Source organism: Stenella coeruleoalba (genome assembly GCF_951394435.1).
Source record: "Stenella coeruleoalba genome assembly, chromosome: 1".
NCBI lineage: Eukaryota > Metazoa > Chordata > Mammalia > Artiodactyla > Delphinidae > Stenella > Stenella coeruleoalba.
Window position 1 is genome coordinate 148,227,561 of NC_137169.1, and position 8,887 is coordinate 148,236,447.

Consider the following 8,887-nt stretch of genomic DNA (forward strand, 5'->3'; position numbering starts at 1 on the left):
AATACCAATTAAAAAACTAATATATTCTTCTCTTTAAATGTCTCTCTCAGATATAATTTCAATATTTTTATTCAATAGTGATGTGGTTTAAGAGAATTTTCATTCACGAGTCCAACAACAATCCCCCCAAAGGGAACTGATCGTCCGTAGGCCCATAGTGCAAATAAGGAGTTCGGGACTACAGCAACTGACATTTCTAAAATACAAAACAGATAAAATTCTTAGAAGACACATGCACTAAGCTCTACTGAGCAACTGAAAACAGAACTGGAAGATTTAATAATTTTACTGGTGATTTCAATGGGACTCTAGATGTTGCCAAACTCAACTTAAACTCTCTCTTAGGCTTTGTATTTTGGTTTTCCAGTTTCACTAATAACACAAACATGATTCAAATCCCTGAAGTATTCATTATAGTCAAGGGCATATCCTACAACAAACTTGTCTGGAATTTCAAATCCATCAAAGTCTGGTCTATATCCAACACTTCGAGGGGTGATTTTCACCAGCAAGCTCACAATCTTGACCATCTTTGGATTAAGCTGCTTGACCAAGGAAAGCAAGGTTTGCTTCGTTTTACCAGCATCAATTATATCTTCAGCAATCATGACAGTCTTTCCAGTCAAAGTTGAGAGATCATCTCCACCAATTACTTTTAAGGCGCCTGTTGACCGGTCACTACAGTAGCTCTTCAGTCTGATAAAATCTACAGTCATAGGAATGGATCTATGACTATTTCTGTTCAGCGCTTTGATGTAATCCAGCAGGTGAGCAAAGAATTTATAGCCCCCCCTTGAGCACACAGAGGGCCACGATGTGACGGCCTCCCATCTCCTCCATCACATCTCAAGCCAGCCGTTCAGTCCTGTCCATGATTAGTCCATGAGGAATAAACACCTTTTCCAAATCCTCAGCATAATGATTAGGTATACAAAATAAATCTAGGTCATAACCTGGCTCGTCATCACTATTCACGACGCCGGGGCTGCAGGTCGCTATAACGCAGCCTGCTGGCACGAGGGCTGAGGGCAGCCTGGTGAGGAGACTGCATGTGGGAAAGCCAGAGGTCCATCTCAGAGCTCTTCCTAATGTCTGCTATTTTCTGCCATCATAAATGTGTCCATCGTTTATGATTTATGCGAATAAATTCCTAGAAATATAATTATGTGGGTATGTCAACATTTTTAAGGCTTTCGATATTTTATCAGATTATGAGCCCAAAGATTTGCACAAATTTATATTCTCCCAGCTCTGTGTCTGTTTGCCTTTTCTGAGCATCCCCTGGGGATCCCCCTCCTCCCCAAACTGGGTCTTATCATTTAAAAAAGTAATTGCTCTCCCTGTGCTATACAGTAAAAGAATATGTAAAGAATATATACATATGTATAACTGAGCCACTTTGCTGTACAGCAGTAATTAACACATTTTAAATCACCTATACTTCAATTAAAAAAAATTGCTAATCTAGCAATGTTCTCTCTCTCCATGTTTTCACCACCTATTTATTTTTTATCTTTTGCAATCTGATTTCTGGCCTCACAGCTTTTCTAATCCAAAAATCTTTTCCAGACTTGATTCGTCTTGTTCCTTTGATTTGTTTTATTTTCTTGATCTCTGGAGGCTCTCTGTCCACGCAGGCTGGAGCCCTGAAGTTAGACATTCTGCTCTGGTCCCCACAGCCCTCTAGCAGGCTCCTTCCTGTCAGCCTTTCCCAGTGAGCTTGAACTTCTGGACTGTTGGGGCAGATTTTAATACACCCCTCATCTGGATGGATGGATGGCTGGCTGGATGGATGGATGGATGGATGGGTGGATGGATGGATGGATGGATGATAAGTCTGCGCCCTCTCCCCTGTCTCTGGCTTTTCCTACACCCTCTGTTTCCCTGCTCTGACTACGTATGCCCCCTGTGCCCCTCCACCACCAATACCAGTAGTTTCCTTCTCTGCCCCAGCTGGGGGCTCACATCTCTAGGGCTGACTTCCAACTTCACATCTCAATCCTGAATCATGGACAGTTTCCATGTCTGCTGAACATCTTCTTCTGAATGTCTGGCCACCTCATCAATTCTGTCAATAACTCATAACAAATTCTACGTCTCCCTCTTTCTCTAAGCCCCTCTTCTTTACTTCCTGTACTTCTGTTTGTGGCTAGAGCGACCATGACATACTTGACTCCTTTTCCCCTCTTTATCTCTTCCACCAATTGTCCACCAAGCCCCATAGGAGAACGTCTTCCTGGTGGGCTTCTCCATCTACAGCTCTCTTGCCAGTCTCACAGCCACTGCCTTAGCTAAGGTCTTTATCCTCCTTCTCTGGACAATCTCATTAGCTTCTTTCCTACGGGTCTCCTTCTCCTGATCTCTCTCCGCTCCAAATCAGCCCATGGCACCAACGGTCACCAAAGGCTCTTACCAGAGCCATCTCCTTGAAACACTTCTGATCAACTCAATTATCAGCTTAAAACTTTTCACTAGTCAGTAGTTCCTCACTGACTACAGAATACCAACCTCAACCTTTTCAGCCTATCTTATAAAAACACTTTGGATTTCAGCTCCAGTCTTCACTCTTAGCCTTAACTCCCACCTCACCCAGCAAAGATCCATCTGATAGGGGCACCCACGTTACAGGAACACGCCTTACCCTTCGCCACCTACATATCTTTGTTGATGTTATTCTTTCCACTTGGATTTGCCATGCTTCAGAGACCAGATTAAATCTTACATCTTCCAAAGAACATTCCTCATTCTTAAAAAATTTAAAAGTGACCCTTTATCCCTCTGAATCCTTACATCATTTACAGGTAACATACTTGGACCTTCTTATGTAGGTTTGTCTGGCACTGAGGAGGGATCCTGAGATGAAGGTTGAAGGGACTGGGATGAGTTGATCATGTTACCCTTATGTTACTCACTGCAAAATGCCTTAATAATGCTAACATTTACTGGACATTTACACGAGAAAGCATACTGCATGCATTGCCTTGTTTAACTTTCACAGTATATGAGGCAAACTGGTAGCTCAAAGATTTCTATATAGGAGGGGCTTCGGGGCTGCAATCTAACTGGAAGGGGGAGATGCCAAGTAAACAGGCTGTTTTTCTCTTAGATTTCATACTGATTCAAGGTGGCTTTGGAGGATGCTCATGGCAGTTATGGAAGAGAGGGACTAAAACTTCCCAACCCACCACTTGGAGAGGCCAACTGGTAAGTGTTATTCTTATCCCCATTGCACAAATGAGGAAACTGATGCTAAGAGAGGTTGAGTGACTTGCCCAAGGTCACACAGCTGACCCAGGTTGGAGTTGAGCCTTGAGCCCAGTCCTGTTTTTTTTTTAACATCTTTATTAGAGTATAATTGCTTTACAATGGTATGTTAGTTTCTGCTTTATAACAAAGTGAATCAGTTATACATATACATATGTTCCCATATCTCTTCCCTCTTGCGTCTCCCTCCCTCCCACCCTCCTTATCCCACCCCTCCAGGCGGTCACAAAGCACCGAGCTGATCTCCCTGTGCTATGCGGCTGCTTCCCACTAGCTATCTACCTTACGTTTGGTAGTGTATATATGTCCATGTCTCTCTCTCGCTTTGTCACAGCTCACCCTTCCCCCTCCCTATATCCTCAAGTCCGTTCTCTAGTAGGTCTGTGTCTTTATTCCTGTCTTACCCCTAGGTTCTTCATGACTTTTTTTCCCCTTAAATTCCATATATATGTGTTAGCATACGGTATTTGTCTCTCTCTTTCTGACTTACTTCACTCTGTATGACAGACTCTATGTCTATCCACCTCATTACAAATAGCTCAATTTCATTTCTTTTTATGGCTGAGTAATATTCCATTGTATATATGTGCCACATCTTCTTTATCCATTCATCCGATGATGGACACTTAGGTTGTTTCCATCTCCTGGCTACTGTAAATAGAGCTGCAATGAACATTTTGGTACGTGACTCTTTTAGAATAATGGTTTTCTCAAGGTATATGCCCAGTAGTGGGATTGCTGGGTCATATGGTAGTTCTATTTGTAGTTTTTTTAAGGAACCTCCATACTGTTCTCCATAGTGGCTGTATCGATTCACATTCCCACCAGCAGTGCAAGAGTGTTCCTTTTCTCCACACCCTCTCCAGCAGTTATTGTTTGTAGATTTTTTGATGATGGCCATTCTGACTGGTGTGAGATGATATCTCATTGTAGTTTTGATTTGCATTTCTCTAATGATTAATGATGTTGAGCATTCTTTCATGTGTTTGTTGGCAATCTGTATATCTTCTTTGGAGAAATATCTATTTGGGTCTTCTGCCCATTTTTGCATTGGGTGGTTTGTTTTCTTGTTATTGAGCTGCATGAGCTGCTTATAAATTTTGGAGATTAATCCTTTGTCAGTTGCTTCACTTGCAAATATTTTCTCCCATTCTGAGGGTTGTCTTTTGGTCTTGTTTATGGTTTCCTTTGCTGTGCAAAAGCTTTGAAATTTCATTAGGTCCCATTTGTTTATTTTTGTTTTTATTTCCATTTCTCTAGGAGGTGGAGCCCAGTCCTTTTGATGACGAAGCCCATGCTTTATGGCATCATCATTACTGCAGCACAGTTTATTTGTCTTACCAAAATATTCCCTCTTTGGAGGTGGGATTTTGATTTTTACAAGGTTATTTTTCCCAAATCAATTAGCACAATGCTTACCAGGTAATTGGAACCCAATGATTAGTGTTTGAAGGGATGAATAAATGAATAGTGAGTGAATACAAGAGGTAAAGCCATCATAGTAGCCTTTTTCTTTTTATACTCAGATACTACCCCCAGAAAATCCAGTTATCCTATTATGTCCAAAAACTCCCCTTGTCCCTTCTTGGGTGTAGAGTCTGTGTTTGTGTGTATACATTGGTGGAAATACAGTGGCTGGCCTGGCCAGTGCTAAGATTCCTGGATGAAGTAGAGTGGATATAATGATACTCATAGCTACTAGATAAGAAGGCAACATCCTTTTAAAAGGCTAAGATTGGCTACTTGTTTAGCAGTTTAAATTCTGTAGCTCCTTCAAACATAACCTGGCCAACTCTGTCTTATGTAACTAAATACTGAATTTGATCTTTTATAACACCGGGCTGGATGTATGCTAAAGGGTACTATATATCTGGGATAGAGTAAAATCTTGGGATTTTGTTATGGACTGAATTGTGGCCCTCCAAAATTCTTATGTTGAAGTCCTAATCCCTGTACCTCAGAACGTGACTGTATTTGGAAATAGGGCCTTTAAAGAGGTAATTAAGGTAAAATGAGGTTATATGGGTGGGTCCTAATCTATTATGACTGATGTCCTTATAAGAAGAGGAGATTAAGACACAGACACAGAGGAAGACTATCTGAAGACCAGGAGAAGGCGGCCACCTGCTAAGCTAAGGAGAGAAGCCTCAGAAGAAACCAAACCTGCTGACACCTTGATCTGGGACTTCTAGACTCCCAAACAGTAAGTAAATAAATTTCTGCTGTTTAAGCCGTACAGTCCGTGGTATTTTCTTATGGCAGCTCTAGCAAACGAATACAGATACTAAGATCTTGACGCAGGAAGGGACCTAAAGGACATCCAGTCCATCCACCCTTAGGATTCTTGCTTTCACCCCTTCACATCCCACTCATCTTTCCAATAGTGTTTTTCTTTGAACATCTCCTCTTTGAAGATCTCCTCACCTTCACAAGATGCTTATTTCATTTCAGGCAGCTTTGACTAACAGCGAGATTTGTAGATTGAACAAAATCTTGGTCCAGTTTCTGAAGGCAGCTCTGCAAGTGTGCTATAACCAGCACAGAGCAGAGAATTGGCACACTCTGAAGTGGAATTTAGGGGGCAGGATGTTTATAGAGGAGTGTCCTCAAGATCAACACCTGTGGAAGAGAGGGAACCAAAGCAGGAGTGGGCAGAGGGAGAAGTGGACCTGAGTACAGGCTCAACCACAGTCTTGGAGAGCCCACAATGACCTCTGGCTTTGATCCATCACTGGATGTGGCCCCCTGGGTAGGTGTGTGACCTTGGAGAGGCAGCTCTCAGAAGGTGAGGCAATTCCTAATGCCTATAACCTGTATGCAGAAGAGCAGCCTCTCCGTCAAGGCCTAGCCTGTGGAACCTCTTATTTGAGGATAAACAATGTGAGTTTGCCATGGAATTTATTTATGAAACAAACCCACAGACCTACCCTGAGCAACTATCTCCAGGAACCTTTGTAGCTCAACTAGAACTGGAGCTGGGTCACCAGGTAATCTCACCACAGTACCCCCAGCAGCTGAGGCAACAAGTCTTCCTGCAAAGCAGGCTCTGGCAGCACACCACTGTGCTCACCACCCAATCCTGGTTTTATAAAGTACATTTTTAATTAATGGAGTCTAAGGCATGGCATTAGCACATGGAGTCACATACCACTAGCGGCTTTGGACGACTGTCCACTAAACCCTCGATTCTTTTTCACAGTTTCAGATCTCTGCCTGCCAGGGTCCTGGGAGCCAAAGCACTTATAAGACTGGTTTTCTTAGAATAAAAATTTTTAATCGTAAATGTTTGTAACCTGTACATTGTTCTTCCCTTGTCCTCATCAAGCTCCTCCCAAATAAAACTCCACTTGCACAAGCATATTATTAGGCAATGACTCGGGGGACTGCACTAGACTGATTTCTTTAATAAGAGATTTGTATTTCAAGGGGCAATAAATTCCACTTAATGGGTTAGGAAAAATGTTCTTTACCTGTAATGTCAAAAGTCCCGGGAACATCTGAGTTAAAGCATGTTTTCGATTTATTCCTGTGATGTTTCAGACTCTTATTGACCAGTGAAATGGTCTGGCGGGCCTTACATGAATCTGGTTTTATGGGAGCAAAGGGGAACGTGAAAGACAAGGTTCCTGCAGAAGTAGAATGGGAGCCAAAGCAAACACTCCCAAACAGCGTCAACCCAAAGGGCTTGAAGGAGGAGACAAGGGGAATAAGATAGCTGAGCACGTGGTCCAGAGTGGGACCATGCCGAGTAGGCAAAGCCCAGAGAATCTGGGGCCTTCTGATACAGTGAGCTTGAAGCCACATCTGCACTTGGGGAGGGGGGGTTCCTTGTTTTCAAGACACACATACGGATCTTTAAAAAACAGAACAATCCTACTAAGTTTAACTCCTAAAAATTGCCCTACCTTTCCCCTGCCCTCCCTTCTCTTTGCTTTTCTCCTCTTCTTTCCTCTAAACATAGTAACATAACAACAAACCCCTGGAGGTATAGCATTCATGCAGAGGTTTACCATCCGTGTAGAGGATGAAGGAATTCATGTGGGTTTTGATGAAAAGGACTTTCTTTCTTTGTCCACAGCCTTGATTGGAAGATAAGAGTAGGAAGCTTCGCTCTGATTGGCAGGGGAATTGGTGGGCAAGAGGGAGGGTGCAGGCCCTGATTGGAGGAAAAGAGAGGAGAGGAGGGCCTGGCTCTGATTGGTAAAAGAGTCTGCAACTTGCAAGCCCTTGACTGGTGGAGTGGAGAGGGGAGTCATGCTCTGACTGTCTGGGAGTTCACCGGCTGCAAGCCAGGTTCACCTCTGTGCCTCTGAGAATTCTCATTGCCTGTTCCAAGCCTCTTCTCCCCAGCTCGCCATCCCTCCAGCATGGGGTCCATCTTGGAAGCTATATGGGTGCCAGTCGCTCCTCACCCCAGATTGGCACTGCTCAACCCTCACCTGCCATGCTGTCAGCCTCCCTGTGTTGTAAGGAAGGCCATCTCCAAGCCACCAGCACTACATTTTTTTCAAGGGCGAGAGCCAAGCTTTCCCCCAATGATCAGCTTCAATGACCCGAGGCGACTCAGTGATGCAGGAAAGATGACATGCATTAAAATAGCATGTCAAGGGCTTCCCTGGCGTCGCAGTGGTTGAGAGTCCGCCTGCCAATGCAGGGGACACGGGTTCGTGCCCCGGTCTGGGAAGATCCCACATGCCGCGGAGCGGCTGGTCCCGTGAGCCATGGCCGCTGAGCCTGCGAGTCCGGAGCCTGTGTTTTGCAACGCAAGAGGCCACAACAGCGAGAGGCCCACGTACCGAAAAAAAAATATATAGCATGTCAATAATTTTGTTTGTAACTTACTAGAAAATATGAAAAATAATGCACCTCACTTCCTTGTCACTATCTGTAGATTTAGAAACATTACCGAAGAGGACAAAAGACTTTCTCGCCAATGCCTGGTTTCTCGTTGGCTTAACTGACTCTGGTGATATGCATTAATAATTGTTGAAAACAGGCTCTGCGTCCTTTCCAGCCCCAGCTCCCAGCCCCTTCTCCAGTGGGCCATGTGTTTTTAAGGGGTCTTCAGGCTCAGATTGGTGTACCCACAAAACATTCCTCCTTGCAATTATGCAAGGCAAGAGCTGAAGTCTCAGAAAGGCATCCAGGAATTAATTGAAGACTGGGGGCTTCTCTCCTGTTGAGGTCTTCTGCGGCTTCTCACTTGTCACAATTTATCCTTATTGGAATAAGAAAATTTTTCTTTTCATTTTTTACTACAGTATTCCACAAAAGAACTTAAAAAAAAATCCTATAGAAAATGATGTAGGGAAAAACAATACCATTAGAAATAGGAGCTAGAATATTTAAGGAGGGAAGGACAACGGGGGGTCCTAACCCCTATGTAACCCAAGAAGTAATGTGGTGGCTGACTGTGTTTTCCACCTTGTAGCTAAGACAACGCTCAGTATGTGAGGTCATAGAAAGGTTGCTGTGGAAGGTTCCCCAGGAGCACTGCCTCTGGGCCTTTGGGGAAGGGAAACGCAGGTTCTGGACAAAGGTCTGTTGGCTGTGTGAGCACCTTCTGTACGAAGGCTTTTGCAGACAGGTACCTCTCATCTCTTCCCAGACTCTGTCCTCTTTC

The 8,887-nt window shown here is 43.7% G+C and overlaps 1 pseudogene across 1 annotated transcript; it reads right to left on the reverse strand.

The window, feature by feature from the left end:
• Positions 1-341: 341 nt before the first annotated feature.
• On the reverse strand, positions 342-7,642 carry LOC307176231 (hypoxanthine-guanine phosphoribosyltransferase-like; annotated as a pseudogene). Its single transcript has 5 exons — positions 7,564-7,642; positions 6,735-6,890; positions 6,413-6,520; positions 6,262-6,343; positions 342-1,045 (listed from the first exon to the last, which is right to left on the reverse strand). The product of its transcript is annotated as a hypoxanthine-guanine phosphoribosyltransferase-like (transcript).
• Between the last annotated feature and the right edge of the window lie 1,245 nt (positions 7,643-8,887).